At 45.3% G+C, this 27,649-nt stretch overlaps 1 protein-coding gene across 1 annotated transcript in view; it reads left to right on the top strand.

The window, feature by feature from the left end:
• LOC142802992 (uncharacterized) overlaps nt 1-22,900 on the top strand; it is a 58,186-nt gene extending 35,286 nt beyond the window's left edge. Inside the window, exon 3 of the mRNA XM_075888085.1 lies at nt 22,756-22,900. The gene's annotated coding sequence lies outside the window, so the exon portion shown is untranslated. The remainder of the gene's footprint in view (nt 1-22,755) is intronic.
• Nucleotides 22,901-27,649: the final 4,749 nt, after the last annotated feature.

Genomic DNA, 27,649 nt, shown 5'->3' with positions numbered 1-27,649 from the left:
CTCACACAGAAGCGCCCTTCCTTGGACGATGGGGCGCGCGGGTGAAACGAAAATTGCAGTCGTTTGTGACAGTCGTTCAGACCGTGAATCCGGCGAAACCAAAACTGAACGCACTAGAGGCGCCGGTCCATGTGGTTCACGTGCTGCGTACAGGCTTTTCTCGCTATTTGTCTTGTTTTTGTTTATTTTTACAATCTATTTTTTTCGGTCGCGCAGTTACCCCGCTTTCTTTGTGGTGACGCTACTTAGTAGCTCGGTTTGGTTTTGAGCAGTTTGCGGTGCTGTCTGGTAGACTTGGTTCAATGCTCACAAGCTTTCTTGAGTCTTAAAGACGTGCCGTCTGACTATTGCGTAATGCCACGTGTATTGTGTACAGCCTTGTGTATTTATTGATTCGCAATTGTTGATCTGCACTCGCGTGTTAAGAAGTGAAGGATCACTCATTCTGGCGATATGGAAACCTGCCAATCATATATGCGTCCTTCGTGGTATAACCATCCATAGATGCTACTGTAATATTACGCGAACGTTGTGTGCATGCTTTTGTACTGTGATCAATAAAGTGTGCTTCGAAGGTAACGAAATTGAAGTTACGCTTGCGCATGGGAAGGCTGCGAACGTGATTTTTTTCTTTCAGTTGATGTAAAAATTTACGTCCATATTGACCTCAAAAAGTTCTTTGATGTGTGAAATAAAAACTCGCCTAAATCCACCCAAAAGCTCCGTCCTGTTCGGGAGTAATGCTTTTCGCTCCCTCCGGACGGTGTTAATAGAACCTCCGTCGGGGAATGCACTGGATGACAAGTCGTTTACACCCATCTCGACTTATTCTTGCTTACAATGTGCTCAGATGAAAGCACGCCTGCCTCCATTCATCGCAACCATTGAAATTCTTATATATATATATATATATATATATATATATATATATATATATATATATATATATATATATATATATATATATATATATATATATATATAGTGAAGTAGATCCTCCGTGAGCAATCACAACGTGGTTTATTACGACGGTGTGACCGCTCACGGAGGATCTACTGGACTATATGCAACGCTACGGCCGCTCAACCACCGTGCCTGCCTATATATATATATATATATATATATATATATATATATATATATATATACCCAATTCTGAGCACACAGGCCTGCAGCATTTTCGCCTCCATCGGAAATGCAGCCGCCGCAGCCGGGATTTGAACCCGCGACCTGCGGGTCAGAAGCCGAGTACCTTAGCCACTAGACCACCGCGGCGGGGCATATATATATATATATATATATATATATATATATATATATATATATATATATATATATATATATATATATATAATATATATTTTTTCGGACTCGACCGTTCTTCGTTCTTGCAAAGTTACCTTAGTATTCTATGGGAAACCCTAAGATGGTGCCTCAGAGATTTTCCTGACGTTGACGGTAATCAGAGACAGTCGACGTAAGCACACGTTTCCACAACGCAGAGGCACCGTTGAATGTGTATCGCACAACCACACTTTATCGTCTTGCAAGACCCCGTACGCAGACGCAGCTGTTCGCCCCGTCGCCTTCATTCCAAAGGCGACCACTCCAACCGTGGGCTGACGACGCTTGCGTAGGTGCAAGGTCACACTCGTTTCACGCACCTGCCGCTCCGTAAAAAAGCTAACAAAAGAAGCGGGAGAATTGTTTTCCTTTGTTTCCTAAATCAGCCTCATTGTTTTCCGTCGGCGTGACGCACCCGGATGGAAATTTCGCGACGCCTACTATTTACGGGATGCCGGCTTTCCGGCGCCTATTTACACCACGCAGCCGGTTAAGGGCGCTCGCTCATTCTCGAGCACATGAAAGGCTCAAGTTCTAAACGCTTCTATGGCCTTCACTGAAATGTCCCTGCATGGGCCATTACGACTACGCTAAACATTAGAACCGTGGTGGTGCCGCCATATTCTCTTGACCTTGCGGCCCTCGTCAGTATATGGCTGACGTTGCAATTGGACTATGCAAAGTAAATTAACGTTTAATTGATGTGATAGGATTGGGTTTTACTTGTACTAACGCCATCCGTGATGTTGGAAAGGTGGAACTTTAGGTTACATGAAACGCAAAACATATCACGATTCCGGTGGCTCTGTTTTATTTTTTCAGGGTTTTTTTGTTTATTCATTATTATTATTATTATTATTATTATTATTATTATTATTATTATTATTATTATTATTATTATTATTATTATATTCTGAGGGTGTTCTACTTAATTAGTTGACATGCAAGCTCTGTCTCATGGCCACTATCTTGGATTGACAATACTAGTGCTTCCTTGTGGGATTGGCTACGAAACATGCTCACATCTTTGCTGTAAAGGAAAAAAATAAAATACTTGTTGACGGATGGCTTAAATGGTGTAGCCGTAGAGGCGAGACGTACAGAGCGAGGCAAAGTGTTCTTTTCACGTATAGGCGTACGCCAACTAGCTTCATCTTTTATGCGTCGTTATTTCTTGAAAAAAAATAATTTTGTTTCTTTGCTAAGCACAGACGCAACCTTGGGTATACACGAAGCGGCGCCCATAGATAATGGCGTACAGTTCAACGAAACGAAACGTGTAGTAATTCTCATAAACATGTGTATTTCACAGAACTGACGATGTGTATTTTCTGTAGGGATGTCAACACTGACAGTGAGGGTTTTCACCGCCAAAACGTTTCTTTTTTTTTTTGCGGTATTGAGCGGGCTGCGTGATTGCATTACACGGCCGTACGTAACCAGCCATCCTCTTAATCCCAAGGTCGAATCGCTTGTCGCTTCGAAGCCGCTTTTGCCTTTGTCTTGACTATAGCAAATGGCGTTGGCCCGTGTTGCTACACGGGCGCGAAACGGAGCCCTCTAGCGTCGTTCGTTGCTCACCTAATCTTTCGAAGACACTATGCGTACGTATACAACGTTCAAGAAGAAACCGCACTTTTCAAATGTCTCGCGACGTGAAGACGAAGTGCGATGCGGACACTTATAGCTTGCGTAGCGTGAGGCTTATACAACACACTGCCATATGCTTTGTTTCACCCTTACCCTTATTTCGCGAGGTTGCGGCACTGAAATGAACAGGATCATTTAATACTATTCGAAATAATAGCAAGGTAACAATGAAAGTGCTTGAAAAATACGTGCGCGTGCGCGCGCATGTGTGTGTGTGTGGTCTGGTGTGTGTGTTTGCGTGACTGTGTGTGTGTGTGTGTGTGTGTGTGTGTGTGTGTGTGTGTGTGTCTGTGTGTGAGAGAGAGAGAGAGAGATAAAGAGGAAGGTCTATGGAGCTTGTTGGAAATGCAGACGAAAAAGATCATAATGAACGTACGAAACGCAAGATTTACTAAGTTTCCGGCCTGGAGGACCTGCCTTCGTCAGAGTAAAAGAAGATTGTGCGAATTGTAGGGAAAAAAAAGAAGCGCGACAAACGTGCGAAACACAGGCTTTACTAACCTTTCGCGCATTTGTCTTCCACTTCTTCGACTCATTTTATTCTGACGAAGGCACGGGCTTCTGCCGAAGCATTAGCTAGGCTTGCGTTTCGCGAGTTTGTCGTACTTTTTTTTTCGACTGTATTTCCCACAAGATCTATTGAACTTGCACACAAAAACACACATACACACGCGTGCGTGCGCGCACGCACGCAATCGTGGCAGGACCTTCCAACCAATCGAGGGTAGGTACTACGCACCTAGGAACTAAACAAGGGCTAGTTGGCGATCACAGGCTAATATTTAATTCTGTTTCATATGCTTGGAAACCGCTGTATACTATGACTCATTCCTGTTTACGCTACTTACCAAACGGACCTGGCCATCCGTTTATAGACAATCTATCTCTCTCTCTCTACTTTTTTTCATTCATACTCGTCTAAGTCTTCGTCATTTTTTTCTCTCCGCTTTTTCTTCTTTTCTCTTTCTCCCCTCTAATATTTGTTTTCCTCTGTTTTATCCCTCCTCCCGAAAGAGTGAGCAGGCCTTGGGCCCCTCCAGGTGGCAGTTGCCAGCTTGCTCTCTCCCTCTTTCCTCTGTGTCTTTGTGTATCTGTGTATGGAAGTCAAATAATAATAATACCTAGCACCATCTGTGGAAACTTACGTTGGCAGAAGTATATAAAGGAGCAATTTTGGTTCATTCATCAACGGCCCCAGTAGCCCGGGAGCGCTTATAATTCATTGTAGTTTGGCCAAAGCGTGGCAAGATCTCGCTAACGCAACTCTCGGAGCTCAGCATTTGTTGGTTATTCGGCGTCTGGGGAGGCTCAGTATGCGTTTACTGAGCATAACGATGTGAATAAATATATAGTCACTATATATATAATCACAATAAATAAATAAAAGATAGTCACCACGCTACACGCATAAGTCGTACCGTCGACTTATACGCTGCTCATCTGCATTGGGTATCGCCTTTCATCAACGGCCCCAGCCAAGTAGTTCCAGAGGCACGCGTTACACAGTCATCCCATTCTCAAGACCCGACGCAGCTACATCACTTCGTTTGCTTGCACGTTACCTAACACTAGTACAGTGGAACTCGACGGGATTTGCAAACGCTCACCCGCATAACTTGGATCTCTTTCTGAAGCTTCGTCTTCTCCTCAAGAATATCTCGAGCTGAGGAGATCCCCTGAGCCGCCTGTGGCTTGGTGTGGCATTCACGAACGCATATCAATTTCTTATTGGAATGACCAGCTCCTCTACATGCAATTACTGCAGCTGCGAAGAAATAATCCCCCATCTTCTGTGTGAGTGGGCCCATTTCAACGCGCCAAGAAATGAACTTACCGAAACTCTAGATGATTGGCCTTCGTCGAAACAAAGGGTTCTGGGATATTGGCCAAGTCCATCCTCAGCCCCAAAGGCTTCGAAAGCTTTATTACGTTTTTCGTGGACAACTGGTCTTAGAGACAGACTTTCGTGCCGTATTCTCTTTAATTTTGCTCCTCCTCTTTCGCTATCTTCTGTCTTTTTCATCTCCCCTTCTCTTTGTAGCATCTCTTTTCTATCATCTTTTATTCACCTTCTCCCTTTTTCCAGCACAGGGTAGCCAGCCAGCCTATAGGAACTTGCTAACCTCCCTGTCTTTCCGCTTATTTCTTTCCTCCTTTCAAGCGACGTTCCGCTAGAGCGCTCCTCGAAGGGAAACGCGAGTTCTTTCGAGGTCAGGCAAAGTCTCCTAAGCAGCGGGGTCATGAACCGCATAATAGTTAGAAACCACCTGCGGTTGGAGACGGTCGTCGCAGGGCGTAAGCTGGGACGCTTTATCACCCCCTTCGAACCGCCGTCTTGCACGCGTAATCTGGCATGATTAACAACCGCGACCGGTTTGCAGAGGCGCAGCGGTCTCCGCGTCAACGACCGGCACGGCGTATTCATAGCTGGATGCTTGCTTCCTGGGTGGCTTCACGGTACTTGTTTTAGTTTTTGAACGCACAGATGTACTTTATATAATTGTTATAAAAGTACAGTGTATTTAATGCACTGAGATGAACAGAATCAGAGCAGCAGTTAAGTGCGAGTTGTTATGAGTGGTAAGGTTGTGCTAGTTCGCTGCAGTTGGTGCTCGCATGTAGATATTGTAGTTTTCTTTTTCGTCATTGGCCTTCTCACAGCCGCGTTAATCTGAATGCCGCCTGCATGCGGGGTTACGGACCTCTCTGTCGCACATGTGGTCGCATGTGCATTAACACCCACATGTGATCCAATTTTACGCAGTGGATTTGAACACGTGCTCGCGCACGTACGCATGCACGCCCCTCCCCCCTTTCACACACACTTCATCTGGTACATATCATAGCTTTCAGCAGCGAAGCCGGAAATGGTAGGTTTCAGTTTCATGGCACACAACTCTGGCTCTGATATTATGATGTCTGCTAAAAAGTACATCTTTAGGCGCTTTCGATGTAAAAAAAAAAACAGTGTGCAATTCTATTATGCGGCAATAGGCGTGGTGGAGAACGTATCAAAACAGAAAAAATCGTGTGCCCTGGATTTGTGCTTACCGATGCACTGTATAGCCACACAGAATTCTTCATAAAGGTGACCTCGCTGCCCATAAACACGTTTAAAAACAAAACCACAACATATTTCGAACATAATAAGGCATCTTGAGTAAGTTCGAGTCCTGTCGACGAATGAGTGCGTATATTTCTGAAATTGCTTGTGCACTAAGTGCAATTTTTAGCGATTGACGATAATTTCCACCCACTGGGTCAATTTTTTTCTAAACTTTATTACTTCGGATTTTTTTTTTACAATCGCAGACATGCGACCTATTTTCATTTTTTTTTCGCAATGGACAGTTCGTGTCCGGTTGATCGAACGCACGCACTAGGTAGACAAAGAGCTGTTACGACCAGTAAAGATGCCTGCCAGGTAAAGTTGCCCTGCTAACATATTTAAGCAGGACTGCACACATGAGCTGGCAGTTTAGGTAAGACAATCAACAGGTTGCACTCATCACTGACGATATTCTATGTATAATGATGCATAAGTCGGCAAACTTGCGGAGCTCACACAGAGTAACTCATGAAATATATTTTGAGTTTTGTACTCACTCGAACTCAGAAGAAGAAGAAGAATAACTTTATTTATGAAGTCCAGCGAAGTTGATTTGGGGCGGGCCTAGGCGTCGGCCACGAGCCCTTGGGCTCGGGCGGCTTCCTCGGCTCGCTGGACGGCCCACAGTTGTTGTTCGAATGAGGAGCTGAGCAGAGCCCCCTCCCAGCGTGTCCTGCGGTCCGAAACTGCCTCTTCGTGGTTTTCATCGTTGCTTTCATCTAAACTCGAGCATTCCCATAGTATATGTGAAAGTGTTGCCCTTTCATCGCAAACCTTGCATTTTTCTGTTAAATACAGATCAGGGTAACAGAGACTAAAGAGAACTGGATTCGGATAAGTATATGTTTGCAGTTGTCGCCACGCAACTGCCTGTTTTTTATTTAACCTGTTGTGTGGCGGAGGGTACTTTCGCCTTTCTAGCTTATAGTGCTGCGTTATTTCGTGGTAACTAGTCATGCGGTCCCCCCACTCCCACTCCCCCCCGTGTGGAACTTCGCCCGAGGTGGCGTCGGCGTTCGCAACGGCTCGGTTCGTGAGTGCTCGAGCCGCCGCGTGCGCCGCCTCGTTGCCGGCCAGCGGGGTTTGTGTGTGTGCGGGGGTCCATATGACGAAAGTGTCATTTTTTTCCCGAATTTTGTCTTCGTTAGTCATTAGGATTCGCAGCGCCTCTCGGGAGACACGACCGTTCGCATAGTTGCGTATCGCTGCTTGCGAGTCACTAATTACCACTTCGGCCTCAGTGGTCGCCACCGCGAGTGCTATGGCCACCTCCTCGGCCGTCTCGGTCAGTGGCGTTTGCACCGTAACGCTCGTCATGCATGTCCCTTTACCGTCGACCACCGCGGCCACGTAACCACACCTTCGCGCGTATCTGGCCGCGTCCACGAATACCGCTTCCTTGCAATTTCCGAATTTTCTCTGCAAGTCCTGCGCTCTCTGGTTTCTTCGGCCGGTGTGATGTTCCGGGTGCATATTTTTGGGCAACGGCGGAATCACTATCTTTTCCCTCACCATCACGGTTATGTCGGCTTTTTCGCCTTGCTGCGTGTGATAGTGGATTCCCAGTTTTTCGAGGATGTACCTGCCCGTTTTAGTCTTAGAAAGTCGTTCATACTGTGCTACGTTGTGCGCTTCTATTAATTCGTCAAGCGTGTTGTGCAAGCCTAGTTCTAATAATTTCACTGTGCTTGTGTTCATGGGTAAGCATAAAGCTTGCTTATACACTTTCCTGATTAAGCAATCTAATTTTATCTTCTCGGCGACGTGCCAATTCAAGTAAGAGGCAACGTACGTGATTCTACTGAGGACAAAGGCTTGCACAAGTCTAATAGTGTTCCCTTCTTTCATACCACTATGTCGGTTCGTAATTCGTTTTAGAAGTCGGATTGTCTGATTTACCGCGTGTTCCAACCTGCGAACAGTTTCGCCATTGTGGCCATTGGCTGCAATATACAAGCCTAACACGCGTATAACGTCTACTTTGGGAATGACGTGGCCTTCCGAGGTCGTTAGCTGTATCGCTTCCTCTGCGTGATTTGCGCTTTGTTCGCTGTATTTGGGCTTTCGACCTCTGCGCGTAGGTCTGTAAACCAGTAGCTCCGATTTCTCAGCCGAGCAGGTGAGGCCCGTGCCCTCTAGGAATCTTTGAACCGTATCGATGGCTCGCTGTAGCGTCTGTTCTATTTGGCCGAACTCAGACTCAAGAAAATTTTCCTGAGCCAGATTCACTCGAACTCACACTCACGAAAGATTTTTTTTTCAACCAGACTCACTCGGACTGCCCCGCCGCGGTGGTCTAGCGGCTAGGGTACTCGGCTGCTGACCCGCAGGTCGCGGGATTGAATACCGGCTGCGGCGGCTGCATTTCCGATGGAGGCGGAAATGTTGTAGGCCCGTGTTCTCAGATTAGGGTGCACGTTAAAGAACCCCAGGTGGTCGAAATTTCCGGAGCCCTCCACTACGGCGTCTCTCATAGTCATATGGTGGTTTTGGGATGTTAAACCCCACTATAGCTCACTCGCACTCAAACTCACCAAAACATTACTCACCTGGACTAACTCAGGCTCACGGCTTGATCTGTGTTTGAGTGAGTCCTGGTAAGTGGACTCTTGAATCTATCAGCCTAAAATGAGCCTAATAAATGGTGCTTCCAGTGCTCTTTAACGTCGATATTTTACGTAATCGATGTTCTTCTTGTTGTTCGACATCGCACCTTCGAAAACCAGTTCTGAGTGCTTCCAAGTTAGTAAGACCATTTTTCTTGGAAGAGATTAACGTATGAGGTACAATAATCATGAAATTCTCTGGAATAGTTGGTGGGGGAAGTTAAGAGTTTCCTTAACGTAATTCACTCCTCTAGCCAATAAATATTGAAATGGTCTTTGAACGACATTGGTTTGAAGTACCAGTGAGTAGACGTGAATATAAATGTGAATCTATAGGTGAGGTGGACAGTGATACTGAAAATAACTGTATAGGACGATAGGTCGGCAAAAGAAAGTGGAACTCAGATTCACTCAAAAAACATACTTTGCGCTTTGGGCTCACAAGGACTCAGACACTCCAAAATTTCCCTGAGCCCGACTCACACAGACTCGCACTAATGAAAATTTTCTTCAACCGGACTCACTCGAACTCAGACTCTAGAAAATATTACTCACCTGGAATCATTCAGACTCACGGCTCGATTTGATTCTGAGTGAGTCCGAATGAGCAGACTCATGGAAGAGTTCGCCGACTTATGTAAAGATAATGTATCATGATGAAATAGGACTGGAAGGTAAAACATTAAAACTAGGCGTAATGCAAATGTATGGAATAAGACTGTTTAAAAAATCTCAAAATATCAGTACACAAGAATCACTTGTGTAGCATCCGCTATAGTTCATTCTATACGTTCACACCTTTTGCAAAAGATAGAAAACTGTAGGTAATATAATCTTTTTGACAATGTTTTCTACTGTCAAAGCCGCCGATAGCATTGTGTATATATATCATAGGAGGTGTTCATATAGGATTCCAAAGTAAAACACGTGAGAATAAGTTGAGCTTTTCTTTTTATTTAAGCTACTGATCTATCGTGAGTGAACAAGAGCCGGCGTCTTCCGATTCTTCCAACGAATCAGACCAGTGGAATGCCTCAGTTACTCTCTCGTTGCGTGCGATACCTGAGCTTCAGGCGCTTTTCTATTGTCATGCGATGCGTGATATCTGTGCAGAGGGATAGCATCCTACACTACTGAAATAGAAATGGAGAATTCCGTCCTCTATCGAAACAGTACGTGCAATGATCTCGGTACCCGGAGGTTGGTGGTACCGACGTCAGCACACGCGTTGCATGGGAGGTGTACTCTGTCACGAGGTGTGCAGTTGCGAAAGAATGGAATACCTCCGTCCGTGCTGGTGTGAGCCAACACTCAACGACAGAAAAAAAAAAGACCAAGGCAGATTCATGAAATTAATGCTGACGATGGGGCGAAGTATAGCGTACATCGCATCATGAATCATGGCCTTCTATTTTGTTCAGATAAAAAGCAATTTATTTCGTTGTTGTAAACCCTTTGCTTTGTCACATTCTTTGATTAATGGTTGATTAAATTTGGGTGTTTTTATGGTGCTGTAGCTTGATATTTTGAAGGAATGTGAGCGATGTGTACATCGGCAGACACTTTTGCGCACTTGCATTTTGCATCTGCGCTCCGACTGTGCACGGCGACCGGACAAATTGATCATTGAAGCCGGATAGACATCATAAGCATTTAAAAAGTTTCACTCCAAAAAGAAAAAAATTAGTGCAGCAGTATTATACACAAGCGTCAGTGTACAGACGCTATTCGTGCACCACGTTTTATTCCGATGACTGCTCCAGGATAGTGCGGAGGAACGCCAACACTTATACACACCTCACATACAACTACCGCTGACGTCCAGGTTTGGCAAACTTGACCGTTGCCATATTGGTCGTGGGAGGCGCGACTCTCGGATCTGGCCTTGGAATGCGAAATGTCAACCCTGACCATGCCCGGCGAGCCGCTATGTTAAGTAAAGCTCTGGAGAAGGGTGCCACAAACTTTGCATAATAGGAAGCATACTAATAAACGTTTAACATCTCTCTTTTGCCGGTTACGTACATTTGCTGACGTCGCGACTCCAGAGGTGTTCTTAGATGAAAATCACGCAATCACTACGTGTCGCAGATGAACACTCGTTAGCGTCTATGCCGTTTCCAAGGTAATAGCAACTTACTAATTACTCAATAAATCGTATTTCAGAATATCTGAACTCATCTTCGCAGACAGGCAGTACGCTGGAGTTGCTCAGAAAGCGTATCTTTCTGTCCCGATTCTGCGCGTTATATTGGTGAAGACAAGCAGTCACTAGCAAAAAAAGAAACTATCAAATACGGTTTAAAATTGAACATTTCGGCCATTCAAGCCCTATATTTCTATGGTTCTACCAACGGAACCACAAATTTTTCTAAATCGTAATATCTGGAGTTGGCGTCTCAAAACAACATGAGACGCCATATGGGGAGGGTTGCTTTTAAAACTGCGACCACCATGAGATCTTTAACATGCGCCTACATCTATAAGTATACGGGCCTCAAGCATTTTCACCTTCAACAAAAATGCGGCCGCTGTGGTCGGGATAATATCTGGTGACCTGCGGGTCGCCGATTTAACACCATAACCGCTAAGCCATCGCGGAGAATACAAATATTTCTTGTTATATTCTGTTCGCAGTTGTATTTCTGAATAATGAATGAGAGTACGCCTATATATTTTCAGTAATGTTTTTTGCTATGTCTCAAGGAACAGTTCATAGGGGCGTGATACATGCAACTTGTTCTCACACTCGGTCGTACATTGTCATACATTGTCACCGTAGTCAATAACATCATCTTGAGCCTTAAAATTCGTCATTGAGGAGACTTTTTTTTTCTTCCGTTTTTTTATTTGTGCTCTTGCAACAATTTTCCTTCAGTCTTTTCTCTGACTAATGCTGTTGTGCTGTTGTCAGTACGTTCTTTGTGCTGAAACATGAACAGGTAAAGAATTATATTCCATGATATGCTCATTTGGGACAGGAGCATGAGAGGCGTTCTGTGAGGAGAAGTCTGTCTTCGTTGTCGCATATCCTTAGCTGCTCGCAACAGTCCTGTGTTTCAATGTAGGCGAGTGTCTACCCGTTCCTGGCGAAAGCTGGAAGGCAAGCTTCAACTTTCCAGAATATTATGTGCATGCGTGGACAAATCAAAGTTCGGCGTGCTGTTTCTTTTTTTTTTACTAGCGTCTGATGCTTTAGGTCATGCTATCTAATAGCATTTCTGGAACGGGGATTCAAGCACCATCGCGAAGCGTTTTTCACCAGATGCAGACGATTCTCATTTCGCCAGCGTTGTAACCGGGAATACTTACGATTATCGACTGAACTCTCCTCTTTTGCGTGCTGATTCTTGGAAAAACAAACTTTCCCCAAGCGATAGAAATTTCCGGAGGCCTCCACTACGGCGTCTTTCATAACCATATTGTAGTTTTGGGATGTTAAATCACACATGTCAATCAATCGTGTCGCTCAAAAAACAAAACTTGTGCTAGCGGCACAAGACTTGTTAATTTAATTGCGAAGCAAACGTTTGCTCCAAATATGTGTGGGGAAGAGAACTACAGCCATTATGGCACCTTTCTAGCTTTTTCCATTGTTAGACTTGTCGTACGTCTTTGCACTTTCCTGAACCCGATCACTGTTCAGAACGTATTGGACCGCTTGAAAATGACAAAGCCATGACAGCACGTGATCATTTTATACCCAAATGTTCAATTATATTCCGCAGTTCTCCGCTGAGCAGAATGCTAATTTGGGAGATGAAGTTGCACACAACTGCTGCAGGTGCCTTGCCAGAATTATCACACGCAAACGCAATAAATAATCGAAGTGCGCGCTTGTGTTTCAATGATCTCTATTCTTGTCGCCGTGCATTCGCGCTAGCTTTTGTAACCGATCCTGCGGTGAGATATACGCGATGGAACAATGCAATGCGTACAAATTAACACCTCAGCTTCAGCTTAGCTTTATGAATTAGCCAGGCTCCTACTCGACAACTACTCCCTATACACTTCCCAGGTTGTTCCCGCTTCTCTGTTATGCCTTGTGCTCGCTGGGCAGTCGCTGTTCAAGGAGTTTCGCTACTTGTCAGCGATCTCCGCGTTCAATTTCGAGTGAGGCAAGCTTGTACGAGTTTTTTTGTTGTTGTTGTGCTTGTTGTACGATGTATTGTGATGAACCGATTTCGTAATTGCTTGTTTGGTTATTCGCAATGGTGGTTCGAGACTGAACAATGATGTCCTGTGTCCAGGAGCGCCGGAGTTACAGCTGCCTACACTTACCAGGTCCTAATTCTTTGAAAAAATATTTTCTCGATTCAACGTAAGTATTATGCTTATAAACACCATAGCTTCCAGGCCGCAGAATTCTTTCCGCGAAAAAGTACTTCGAAGTATTTGAAGTCGGATCTGTCTGCAGCTGCGCCTGACAAGTAACACAGAAATCCGTTGCGTTGGCTTTGACATGACGTACACGGCCAACTGTAGAAACCTATAAATAAACGACAGCTGTCCTGAGGGCTCACGCTGTCGAATGCTCGTATGCTGGGCTTCATGCAGCCGTGAGAGCTATGCAGTCGGCGTGCAACGTGTAAAAAACGGGATCGCTGGTACGCAATTTGCGCGCTTGGCAGTGAATTGACGGTTTTGGTTGGTAACAACTTTATTGGTAGTTCTCCATAGCTTTCGCCGACCGGGCCTTTGGTCTCCCACGTTTGGTGACAGTATTATTAGTTTGCTCTCTTGAGTACTGATGTGAAAAGCTCAAGGCGAACTGCAGGATAATTCGAAAGCGGGCTCTGTTCAACTACCTCCTTTCTCTATGGTTCCGGCTGTGTCAACATTTTCCCAGGCTCGCTTATATATACGCCCTAGATATGTGCAGGAGAATGTTACTGTTGCACGCTTTCGTAAGGCATAAACATTTCTTATAAACAATTATTTTAGGTTCTCCGAAATGTGTATAGAAGTATTTTCATTAAAAATGTGAATTCCACTCTGAGTCAAACATTTTAGACATGAAAATCAATACACGCGGCTTCACTATCCAACTACAATAATTAGCCAATTTCGTCGAGGCGATCACCTAAATGGTCAATCTTCTTTTTTGCCAAGGCATGTCCCTCGTAGTGGCGAATGAACTCGAACTTCGATGTGTATGTCTCCAGGTTTTATCGAGATACATCAGCAGGCATGCAACGCTGGCTTCTTGGGTGACGGCTTTCTTCAACTTCTTGAAAGTGTCACAAGAACGCTTACTTGCTGTTTGAAAAGTCGATATATACTCTTGGCCCTCAGTTTTTGGAAGAAGGGTTTTATTGTCAGAATATGTGCTTTTTTTTACTCGTGAATACTTTTCCTGGAATAGGGAGGTATAGGGGAGACCCACGCCGAGGGAGGCACTGCAGAGCGTGGCACTGTCAGTCAATGTGGGGAGAAAAATGCGTGGTTACTCGAGTGTTGGCCTAACCGCTGTCCCATTCAACTTGCTTGAAAATGCGTTGCTTTGCTCGCACGGTGCACGTGTTCTGCACGTGTTTTTGAGAGTCTCGCGTGGCGCGCGGTTATGATGTATACGCTCTGTCCGCATTTAATAGGATGCCGCAATTGAGGATTTTTTTTTCGTGGCAGCAATTTGGTAAAAGGGCAGCGAAGCAAGTTGTAGCAGACGACGCCGTCCTCGTCAGAGCGAAGTGCGTTTCGCAAGTGAAAGATGACGCTGTTTGCGACGTTAGATGTGAATAAAACTTTCTGTACGTTCATAATTATATACCTGTTTTATTTGGTTTACTGTGTGTAGTATGCACTATGTTTGTTACTGGATGTATTTGTAAGGCCGCTTCTCGTGCTTTAGGTTAAGCGGTTCTTGCGCTGTGATTGCTATTAGTTGGGATACCTTAATTTAATAGCACCCACTCAAGTTATCGTGTGGTATATACACAGCACTTCAAAAATAAATGGTCTATTTGGGGCTTCTTTCTGACCCACAACGAAAATTGACATCTATCACGCGTGTCCTTCCTGGCATTATCACCGTTCTCATCGCGGGTACTTTGAGTTCACGAACAGCGTGCGTACCATCATGACGAGCACCCAGCCTTCAGAGAAACTTTTTTGTGCGTCTAATCTGCAGGGGAAGAGCGCATTGCTATAAAGGCATTTTATCTTGGTCACGTATCAAAAATGCACCGTGTTGTTCGGGCTGCCCCTGCACACTCGGTAACAACTAGTTCACTGTATCTGCCAAGGGACGTGCAACAACAGCTAATGCATTTTTTTTTCTTTTTTTTTCACAGTTGTCGTGGTCGTGTCCACTCAAGCGGGAGCGTCGCGTCAGCGACAAATGTAATTGCATTGCTGGCGTCTCTAGCGATTCTAAATCGCTTGAAAGCGAGTCATAGACATCGAGAAAAACAGAGTTCTCTTCATCTTGCATTGCTGGGTCGTCTTGAGCAATACCTTGTGGCACAGCCTGCTCCACAGAATTGTGTGCTGATCCGGCTGCCCTCACAGAATGACGCTTCCACCTAAGCAAAATAAAGTTGTGGTAGAAATCAGATCGTGCCGTTCACAACAACGTTCATACGTTGGAGTTTTTTTATGCAGATATTGTACGATGATCATCATTGAGCATATCTGTAGTGCGGCAGATAATAATAGTTTTTTTTTATCTGAAAGCTGGGTGCTCATCGTGATGGTACGCACGCTGTTCGTGAACTCGAAGTAAACGTGATGAGAACGGTGATAATGCAAGGAAGGACACGCGAGATAGATGCAAATTTTCGTTGTGAGTCAGAAAGAAGCCCCAAATCGACGATTTATTTTTGAAGTGCTGTGTATATACCCCACGATAACTTGGGTGGGTGCTAGTCAATTAAGGTATCCCAACTAATAGCAGTGTCAGCGCAAGAACCGCTTAACCTAAAGCACGAGAAGCGGCCTGACCCATGCATACAGTATCAAACATAGTGCATAGTACACACAGCAAACCAAATAAAACAGGTATATAATTATGAACGTACTGAAATTTGTATCCACCTCTAACTTCACGTCGTAAACAGCGTCGTCTTTCACTTGCGAAACGCACTTCGCTCTGACGAGGACGGCGTCGTCTGCTAAAACTTCCTTCGCATCGGATACATGGCTGGGCAGACGCTGCCCTTTTACCAAATTGCTGCCACGAAAAAATCCTCAATTGCGGCGATCCTATTGAACGCGGAGAGAAGCGTATACATCATAACCGCGCGCGACGCGAAAGCTTTAAAAACACGTGCAGGACGCGTGCAGCGTGCGAGCAAAGCGACGCGTTTTCAAAGCAGGTTGAAGGGGATAGCGGAAGGGTCAACACTCGAGTAACCAGTTTTCTCTTCGCATTGACTGACAGCGCCAGGCTCTGCAGCGCCTCCCTCGGCGTAGGCCTCCCCTACAAGACGTAGTTAAGCTTGCAGCCGTGTATGCAACACTCGCAGTGTCGTGTGTACCGCGAGCATCTTATTTGCGGTGCTTACATGAAGTCGTGAGGTAAACGCTCACTGCGAATTGTGCAGCATATGAAGGGTGAATTGTGCAGCAGATGAAGTGCGCCTTACATATTATGTGCTTCTACAGGTATTCGGTGGTATTGCCATACTTTAGTGGTGCCCTGCACCAAGATAATGATGACTAGCGCAGAGAGTAAGAGTTTACGGAGTTCCTATAACCGATCATTGCGCGTGTAGCTATCATTCGGCTTCAGCTGCAGGCTTGCATTATACTTTCAAGCCAGTGGATCTGAACGTTGGCGAACTGCGGCTCCCGCATGGTAGTCGCATACTTGGGAAGGAGCTTCCGCTTAGCTATAGCGATAGCGAGGGGCCTATCATTGCGCTGAGTGTATTGCCGGTATGTTGTACGAGCTGCCGCGGGGATTGATATACGCGACGTCAAGTACATCGACTCAAGTGGCCCATTGTTCAGTCGTTCAAGAGAAGTACAAATAGCGGTGTCTTTTATAGGGAATGCATCCGAGTTACTTGCCGCTGCTGAGTATGCAAGTCAGTTCCTGTAATAGAGTTACAGCAACACGATCTTGGAATATTGGCTGTTTCTGTTTTTTTTTCTCGCAAATGTAGGCTCCATATATGCTTACGGATGTGCAGCGATAAGATGTGGAGTGGGCAGTCCGTGCAACGCTGAAGTGCGTGAGCTTGAGTGTTTCTTACTCCTTATCTTATCGCCGTGTGAATTGCCACTCGTGAGCGAGCAAGTGACGTCGAGTTACGTGACAAGCTAACCTGAAGTGCACTTTGAACCTGCACTGATAAGCGCACGTCATCTTACCGTCGTCTATGCTTCGCGCTGTTCGTCTTCAACTCGAGGAGGGAAAGTACTTTACACTACGTTATAGACTAACGTCGTAAGTCCGCATGTGTTCCTGATTATGAGAGCAGATTGATCGGTATGGACGGTGAACATTACCGTGGTCGAAGGTTATAGGGAAGACGTTGCAGCCAGCTCACTGCAGTTTGTACAGTTAGCGTCGAAACTTCGGTATCTGTGTCTTGCTAGCATAAAAACAGTTCCATAAACTGAACAGATGAAATAGGGAGGAGATATCAGTTATTAAAAAGCGGCACCATAGAACGATTCGAGAAACATATTTGGACTAACAATCTGCTTTTAAAAATATCTACTGCCGTTCATGTGACCTTCGTCGATTTGCACAATAAACAACAGCACGAAAATAGCAAGGAAGAGATGCAGGACAAAGCGCTGACTTTTGTCTGTTTCTTCTGCCTCTTCGTCGTTTTCGAGCATTTTTTTGTTATTTATCCCGAAATATAGCCAACTAATACACGTTCCTTTGCAACGATATAGCTAACTTGGAACATATGCTCTAGCGGGGCCCCGCGTTACGCTGTGGGGAAGTCATCACGCCGTCCAAATGGGAGGGTGCGATTGCAAGCTCCGGACTTCAACAACAGCTATGGGCAATCCACCGGGCCTGCGACGCAACAGAGAGACTTGGCCTTTTTGTTCCGACGTGGGAGTGGCCCTTTACGTGCTAAAGCATGTTTTGAAGGACCAAATAAAGTTCATCCATCCATCCATTCATGAATACTTTTCGCACGCGTCTTAACTTTGTAGATTTGTTCAGAAAAAAAGATTTGTGTGGTCAAATTTTATATTTCTCTTATTTTATTGCCACCTACGTTTCATTGCCGCTTCGTCATGGCGCCACTCCGCCTGTCGTTTGCTGTCAGTCGCACGTACTTCACGTGAACAATGGCGAGTGATTAGTCGACCAGCTACTCCGACAACTCTTTCTACGATTTGGCCTGGGTGCGAGACGCTGAGTTCGCAAATCCAGCTTACTTCGTTGACTTGCTGTGATAATGTCTATTGCGGTGGTGCCTCCAGATGCTGGTCGACGACAACCTTACTATGGAAGTGAAATAGCCCCGCCGCGGTGGTCTAGTGGGTAAGGTACTCGGCTGCTGACCCGCAGGTCACGGGATGGAATCTCGGCTGCGGCGACTGCATTTCCGATGAAGGCGAAAGTGTTGTAGTCCCGTGTGCTCAGATTTGGGTGCACGTTAAAGAACCGCAGGTGGCCGAAATTTCTGTAGCCCTCCACTACGGCGTCTCTGACAATCATATGGTGGTTTTATGACGTTAAACCCCACAAATCAATCAATTAAATCGAAGTGAAATACCTTAAAATCATGACTTCGGTACGTGGATGGAGGGCGTTGATAGTGCATACCATGCAAACGAGAAACGTTCCTTCTGAAGCGCCTCAAAATTGTGACAGTACTCCTTGAAGTATATCAAAGGCGGCGTACGTAAATCTTATATCTACTCTCATTTATAAATAAATTCGCTAACTTCTGGCAATATGTGCAAGTTGTAAAGCTGCCCGTTCATCGAAACGTATCTCCGAGTGACAAACCGAATACAGAGCCGCGCCGTTGCTCCTGGTTCATACAACGCCCAGCTCAAATCGGACCACCGCGGTGCGTGTTCGAGCGCGACGCCTCCGAACGTGATCTGCTACGCGCGATGGCGTGGACTTCTACACGTTGCGGGGCTGCGCGGACCCGTCGGCCTGACTCTCGTCGATCGATATTCACTTCGTCTATGTGGCCTCAGTTAGGTAAAGTGAGAAGGTCAGAAGCAGTCACCTTTCACATTTAAGGGCGTTTTCATGGCGTTCTTCGCCCTACTTCTACAACAGCACGTATTGATTTGTAGTGTAATCCATGCGGCCACCATTGCGTTGTCAGAACAAGGAGTGAACAAAGAGCCCACAAGTATTTTGGAAGAACTTCTTGCTGGATGAGTTCGTGAATATGTGTGATAAGAACCTTTACGCATTTGCTTCAACTTTTTCAATGCAGCAGAATTGCACGGGAAGTTTTTAACTTACTGTGCTATGGTGACTGTAAAATCCGACATTGCGTGCTCTCTCTTCTCACTTTCTTAATCTTTAAAACACTCCTACTCCTTTCCCCTGTGTAGCGTGGCGTAATAGTTCTCCTATATACATTGGTTAACACCCCTGCATTTCATTTCCTACCTTCGTTCCTTACGCATGTAATGGGAAGAACACAGGAGGGAAGGAAAAGAGCGCAAACTATCAGCTGGTTTTTTTCACTGCTGAGTTCGTCTGATCAAATGCTCAGTGATTCCAATCCCAGAAACAGTGAAAACGAGACTTATAGTGCCACTATAAGAAAACTGAGTTTTCTCGTATTAGTAAGTTACCAAAACCACCACGCTTATGGCGCTAAAGTGCTTGGTAAGCTAGATAAGATTAAAGCGAAAGTTCTGGGGTAATGCCTTTCTTGAATATTCCAGCACCAACCGTGATCCCATCGTAGAATTTGACGGTGTCCAATGAACTTACATCGTTCATAATCGGAAAAGAATATTAACTACGTTGAAATCTGAAACGACAAGAGGCTTAACATAGCAAGGTTTGGGAAAGTTATTTCGAATTGTTGCCGAAATATGAAAACAAAAATCATTTTGAAATTGCAGATGTCTATCAAGCGGAGATGTTGGCGCGAAATTGGAAATCGAGACTTCGACCTTGATTCTCTTTGTCGTTGTTTGAGGTGTGCCCAAATAACGATGTTGGAGTTTTTTGAGTAAACTTCGTCAAATAAAGCGATTCATTTTTTTTCCAGCTTAGTGTCCCTTCTACTTGCAGTTTAAGCTCACGGGACTTCGGAGGCATTGGCACAAAAACTGGGGAAGAAATACGGAAACTGCCAACCCTGCCCATGGATATGAACACCATAAATAGCAATACCAGAATATATGCATTATTGAGCTGTTCCAAACCATATTATCGTACAATTTGAAGTAATAGGTTGATTATTAGCAGTGAAACGGAGCCTGAGGCATATTTTCTATAATTACGTGTCTGAGGGCGTGGTTGGTTCGCAAGTGTCTATCGTAAATATAGACACGCTTTTGTGAAATTGAACATTCTTCATTAGTAAGTGTCTCCAAAGCACGTTGTCTTCAGTCCTTCTCTCAACTATATTATGATTTATATTTTTATTTATGTGAATACTCATGGACCAAACTCTTAATTTATAATTTGTACTCGCAGGGCCCTAAGAAAGTATGACGGAAAGATTTTTACGGGATGCATAGCATGGCGTTCATGCATGTGTTTGCATTTGGCAACGTTAGTAACAGCAGCTACATAAACAGATGGGATTTTGGTTAATAATCAGATGATAATAAGGTCACCCTGTTGATGTTCACAAAACGGAGGCGTAACTTTGCAAGAAAAAGCGTGTGTGCGCTGCCCAACCGCGTTTCGCGCGATGGTCTGGGTCGCGACTATATTTGGAAGTCTCCCACTTCTTGGCATAAGCGACTGCCCTTGAAGTCCAGACACTCGAATTCCCTCTGCTTGCGTACCGCGATGGCCTTGCAGAGTTCACGCGAGAAGATAAGCGCACGCCTTGCAGTCTTCCCCTTTCTTTTCTTTCTTTCCCGCTTTTCTCGCGTTTCGCATGTTTCCAAAGCTGGACGACGCCCGGTGCAAATGACCGCCATTCTTTTGTATTCTTGCTAGCAACCCAAGTGGTCGTCGAGTCCTGAACTTCTCGTTTAAAACAATGGCACGCCCGGGGGCATCGGCCAACCAAGTGGATCTCGTAGTCACGTGGTCCGCCGCGGTAGTGTAGTGAATACAGTGCTCTGCCACCGAGAAAGATGTCGCGGTTTGTATCCCGGCTATGGCGGTTGCATTTCGAGGGAGGTGTGGTGCTAGAGGAGCGTCTACTTAGTTAAGAAGAAAATTTCCGTAGCTCTTCACAACCGTGTCTGTCACAATCATGTCGCGCTTTGCGGACGCTGAACCCCGTATATTATCGCCCTAGTCGCTTGATTGGCGCGAAACGGAAGCCGACGCGATAACAGTGAATCAGATGGGATTAGTGTACGTAGCGTGTGTCATGCAAACAATACCACCCAGAATGCTGTGACAGTTTAGTGTCTTTATCGCTTCACAAGAATGGTGTCCCGTATGTTGTCTTTTGCTCATTCATTTACAAAGTGTACAAGTAGTACGTCTACAGTAGTTGCTTCTCATTGCACTCACACAACTGATGCGCTATTGTTGGCGCACGTTCCCACGTGCACACCGACATCTGCGCCTGCACCTAGCTAGCCGACTTCCTTTTCTAGCAATAGCAAGGGTAAGGTAGCGGTAATAGAAGCCACGCGTTTGCGGTTGAGCCTCTTGTCAAAGGACTGCAGTGCGCGGGGGGGGGGGGGGGGAGAGACCGTTTCCTCTGAGTGGGGTTTCACTCTGGGCAGGAAATGCCGGCACTGTCTACCTGGACAGATGCGAGCGGCGGTTGTTGCTTCGCCTGCGTACTGGCAGCGTCTGGCCTGCGGCACGCATGTATTCCGCGGGTCGCTCTTCATCGCCAGCGTGCCGAAGGTGCGGTGATGACGAAACGCTGCAGCATATTGTTTGCTCCTGCCCTGACCTGGCCACTGAGCGTTGCACACTGGTAAGCCGCTATCGTCTGCTTGGACTACCTGCCGAAACAATGGAAGACATACTTTTTCCCGCGCGCTCGAAGACGAAAGCCCTTCGAGCCTTCCTCGAGTTCTGTGCTTGCGCGGACCTCGCCGCCTTATAGACGAACTCTTTTCATTCGCACTACTGACTGTACTGACAAGACGTTCTCTTGCCATGCCATTCACTTTTTCTTTCCCTCCTCTCTTCTTCCTATCATCTTTACTTCCCCTTCCCCGATCCCTAAAGGCGCTGAGCCGTGCCCCCGCGACGGGAGGCAGAAAATAGCGTCCTTTTTATCTCTTCCTCTATCATTAACCTCTCTCTCTCTCTCTCTATGTCTCAGCATCTCGTTTTTCTCTCCTGTGCATTGGGTGTGAGTTGAATTCACAGTGCGTAATGAAGACAAGATGAGAGATGTGACTTCGGTAATTTGAAATTATGCCCTTGTGCTTGAGTACTTATAAATATTTACATTTCTGAGCACTGTGAACTTCTAAGCTTTCGGGAATGTTCTTCCCTTTGTGTATAGAGCCGACACATTCGCGCGCGGAACCGTACGCGTGCTGGGGCTCACCAACTGGATTGACTTTCGCCTAGATGACTTTACAACGCCATTAATTCAATGCCTGACTCATTGTTTGAATGACTAATTCTTTACAACTGCACGGACAAAAAAAAAAACAATCGCAACAACGTGAAATCGTTGTCATTTTCTTTCCGACATGCGCATAGTTGTAACATTCTTTATAATATATAACCTGCAACAAGAGATACCGCACAGGCAACAGTTCCAAAATAAATGTATTCTGAGGACTGAATTAGACTTGTAACCCGGGGTGCGTAGATTACAGGGCTTCTCAATCAAGTTGCGTCAACTTAGTACCAATCGTAATGATTTTGCCTTTCTTGTGTATGTTCTTTAAAGATGCTGTGAAACAGGTGGCGATATGCTGTGTTCTCTCCGGAAGCATCAACAAAGAACTGAGATCTTTCTTTTCTTCTTATCTTTGACGCAGGATCTTCAAATGACCAGGTGGGCCATTTTTAGCCGAGGCCCTTGGTGCGCCAATGGACCAGGACCATCGTAGTCGGCCCTCACCGAAGCTCGAAGCCAAAGCTTTACTGAGACCCCAACGTTCATCGATCTGCTAATACTTTTTTTCCTACGGTGTAAATAACTATGCTTCACGTTAGGCGTGCTTCAAGAATTACGAGATTTTTTTCGATACTTTTTCCCACATTATATTTACCTAGGAATAACTGTGATGATGATCGAAAAATACTGGGCTCTGCGTATTTATAAGAACTCTCTTTTTCGCCCATTTAGGAAATATCCACGTATACACCGGTGCATTCTGTACTTCCGGGCATTAAAGTAATAAAAAAAAGGACTGAGAGTACCGCCTCAATTTCTTTTAGAGTGCTGGCATTAAAGAAACAATAGCGGCGGCGCGTTGAAGTAGAGGTACGCAAGCATTACTTCAACGTGACGTGGTTGTTGGGCCCATGCTCGTATGTTTATTTCCTTGCGTGGAGTCGTGACTGTGTACCTGTGTGAAGAACGAAGTCGGCATTTGGCGACTTCGTTTGGAGTTTCACGGTGCAACGCAACAGCGAGAGACTACATTGGCCCGAAATGCCTTTTGGAAGTTCTCTCAGAACTTTTGGAGCATGTAGGATTGCTTACAAGTTAAACATTGCTTGAGGCGTACAAGCTCAGGTGATAACAACAACCCTACAGCTAGTGTTTAGTGCCAACTATGGGCCACCTGCTGCTCATATGCTTCTCATGTACAGGTTTCCCAGCTATCTCTAGTCGGAGTTTAAAAATATTCCGACACGCCCAAATAGAAGCTGCTGACAATTGCTTTGTTGAACAAAGGCAATGAATTTACATTTTTTCCTTCATTCATGGCGAGCGTGTCGTTCTGGCAGACAAGATATTTTAAGGTAGTATGCGAGGAATTATTGGTTAACTGCCAGCGTGTAGTAAGATCACGTGCTACGTGACTTCAACAGGTTAAAAAAGAGTGTCCCACATTCGCCGTAATGGCAACAGGCGGCGCTGACGGACACTCCCACGCTTAAATGCATGTATACGCCCTATAAAGCCGCCAGGGGATGGCCGACTTCGTAGCTCAGTGATGCAATATCGGACTCGTTATTCCAAGGTTCAGTTCCCGCTGGTGGCAAGTTATCTTTTCAACCACTTTTCTTCAAATTTATATTACAATTATTTCTGATAACACCCCCTTCTCCCTTAGCATCATTGTCAGTTCTCATCAATAGTGTGTCTAACAATGAAAACGAGCCCTTAAAATTGTTCCTCTTACCTCCATTTTATTAAGCTTATAGGCATCAAAAAGCTAGTAAAGCAAATTATTAAAACAAAAGCAGTTCACATGAACAGAGTTCATGCGCTTATATTGAGACGTTGTGTTGTACGATTTCACTGAGGCTGCAGATAGAATATAAACAGTTCTTTTTGTTATGTCTTCACCTATTGAATGAAAATCTAAGCACATGTGGTTCCACTTCACAAAGGGGGATAAAGTAAGATATTGGAAATCACAGATTAATTTTTCTATTCTCTTTAGTGTCCAAGGTAACGTAATACATTCACTTTTCGAGAATAACAAAGCACACAATTAAAAACGACAATTTAACAAGTGTTCAAGATTGGTTCAGAGAAGCGCCTAAATTCACCATGCAACTCGTTGAAATTTATCTTGGTGTGGTATCTGACTTTCCTTAAGGGCAACAAACTAGCTGTATTTTCTTAGATTTTCTTAAAGCATTGGACATGGTAATGCATTAATTTCTGTGCAATAAACGTAAACTTCCAAACATACACAATGCATGCTTTGGTGAATACAAAACTGCCAAACATACACAATGCATGCTTTGGTGAATACAAAATTGTCTGCGTCAGCGCCCACAATCGGGAGTCCCACGGGGCTTTTTGCATTGCCATCACGTTTCCAGCGACAGCTATTACGAGATCACAACAGCGAATTTAGGTGTCGTAGTTGTCTGCCGTTGCTGATGCTGTCCGTACCCGCCATTCATCGAAATACGAGAAGTAGAATTACAAGAGATATTCAGGATCGAATATGATTTTTATCCGGGACTTCTGAATGGCAGTCGAGTATTTTACCTTCTCTAACAAAAAAAGAAAACAGAGCGACGGAACACTTCCGTCCGTCTGCGCGACCATCCATGCGTCCATTCATGCGTCCGTCCATGAGTCCATCTGTCCGTCCATCCGTACGTCCATTTAGAGAACACACTAAGTACCTACTTCTCGCATCCCCTGTGGCACATACCCGCTCCGCGCTCTGTCCATCTGTCCGTCTTTCTGCTAGTCTGTCTGTCCGTCCGTCCATCCATGTGCCCGTCCGTGTGTCGATCTAATGAACACTCCAAGTACTTCGATCTCCCATCTCGCGTCCCCTGTGGTACATACCCGCTCTAGAGCGGATATGTGCCTCCGGCGGCTACGTACGGCAACAACGGAGGAAGGACAGACCCACACCCTAAGGAGCTTCGCCCCTAAAAACGCCAGACATGCGTGGAGAGTGCAGCACAGTCACAGAGAAACCTAGAAGAGTGGCCTTTGCGAGATTTTTGTAAACACTCATTGGGTAACTTCTGCAAGCACACTTGCTGAGTGGGTACCCACTACGGCATTAATAATACAAATTTTAGGGTAGTAGGCTGGAATTTGCTATGCTATCCTTCGTCATTTTTCGGAGAAGCGTAGTATCCGCTAAACTACCTCGAGAATTTTTGTGCCAATTGTTCATGCAGTGGCTGACGACGATGAGCAATTATGCCTGAAGGAGGTATAGGCCACAGATAACAGATGTTCGAGAAGAAGCTTTTGTAGAGGGTTGGAGCATCGGACGATCAACTCGTTGCACTTTTCGCATTGTGTGACGCTTGATTGTTCGTCTCCTGTTCTAAAGCGCTTTCTTGCTCATAATAGTGCGATTCATTTCCCGACATCAAGCCCGCCTAGGGCAAGTTTGCGAACAAGTCCCACGCACCAGTGTAGCTCAGTGGTATTCAAGTTATCACCTGAAATATCCGGAACTTCACCTACCTCACCGTCATCCACTCTGTGGAGATGCTGGAATTTTTACAGCGAAAGCTCTTATTATATCACGACTCGGGTCTCGCGCAGCACCATAGCTTTCCGCTGCCGCTTCCACTACCGGTGTCGGTAACCACATCTTGTGAAATCAGCAAAAAAAAACCTAGTACCAATGATACAGTGGGGCTCGAACCCGGATTTGCTTTTCACTGAAGCCGTATCGCAGTAGCTTCCTTAACTCGCGTCACATCAGGCTCCACTTCTCGGTGCCTACGTTTCGCAGCGGTGTCCACCCACCGCAGTGCTCGCGATCCCACACGTACGCGACGATCAACGAAAATGAGAGGTAACGGGTGCTCTGGCGAAGCACCTCGCAGCAGCCAATCAGTGAGCAGCGGCACCTCTAACGTCATCTAGTGCCCATTCGCCCAAGCATCATATCGCGCAAATTTCTAAGGGACAAAGCCTTCTAGGAACCTAGGCGAGAAATGGCGATGACGAGTCATAATGCGTACAGCGCCGTCTAGTATATCGTTGCCCAACTGCAGTCTACATGTATCTCTATGGGACAGCGCTATCTAATGTGTGATAAGGGAGACGCTACTGGGTGCGCCGGAGGGAGAGATTCTGACCGTAATGAACTTCACCCCTAAAAACTTACACCAATTTCCACTAAAAGAAGTCATAATAGCATTTAAAGCAGCGCATGAGTCAACGTAAGGTTCCGTTTATCACGGGCACTTTCTGTCCGATGTTCATGCGTCCTTGTAGGTGAAGCACACCATGAATTCACTGTAGATTATGTAGCAGCTACTCGTTCCGAGCTCTAGTTGTAGCACGCCACGTAGGTTCATCGCCACACTATGCGAAAGTATGTGCGTTCATTGTGCGTCCGCAGAATATTGTTCACCCATAGAGAAACATTGAAATTCCCTCCCCTCAGCTGTGGTAGAATGCCCGTTGCTATCATCCTATCTACATGCCCTTCAGTCCATGGGACATAGCTCTGACATAGTTTCCCATGAACCCTGACGCTCTTTTTCTTCCATATGGTCACGTATTCATGTTTTCACTGGTTATTTACATATCTTGTTGCTTTGCTTGTATGAATTTGCTGTACTCTTCATCTTTTGTTGTTATTGTCGCCGCAATGCTTCATATGTGTTTATTGTAACTTTTTTTGTATTCACTTGTACCCACTCTCGCTTAAGGTCTGAAGATCAGAGCGGCAGTATTGTAATAAATAAATTAATTAATTAATTAATAAAGAGAGGCTAACCCCCGTAGGCCCTGTGGTCAAGCTACTGCGCTTCTTTCAGCGCCGCGAGTGGCTGGTCAGACTCGATAACGTCTTCAGCATAAATAAAACAACGAAATGTTTCCTTTCCGACACTGGGATTTGAACCTGCACCCTCATGTTCCAAAAGCAAGGGTGTTTACCAGTACGTTACACACCCATGCTTTCCTGAAGGAAATACATGTACAGTACATCTAAACCACAAGAATGTGTCTCTTTATTACAAACGAATGCAGAAAGACAGTACGTTCTAGTCAGACTTTATTGATTTTTGTTGTGAGGAACTAAACGTCTTCAGTGGGACATGATGTAGAGTGGGTACGGGAAAATGCATAAATGAATAAAACTTCTTTGCGAAAAATTGATGCCAAACTTGGTTATTCATTGTTCTTCCGAGGCGGCTATTATATATATTAACAAAGGAGTAAAAGCGAGCGTAGGTACGCCATCTAGCGGTTGGTCAGTTCCTTTCTTGCTGGGCCACGAAAAAGCTCCAGCGGCCACTCTTCATATAGCA

Source organism: Rhipicephalus microplus, chromosome 3, assembly GCF_043290135.1.
Source record: "Rhipicephalus microplus isolate Deutch F79 chromosome 3, USDA_Rmic, whole genome shotgun sequence".
NCBI lineage: Eukaryota > Metazoa > Arthropoda > Arachnida > Ixodida > Ixodidae > Rhipicephalus > Rhipicephalus microplus.
This window is presented reverse-complemented; position numbering and strand designations above follow the sequence as displayed.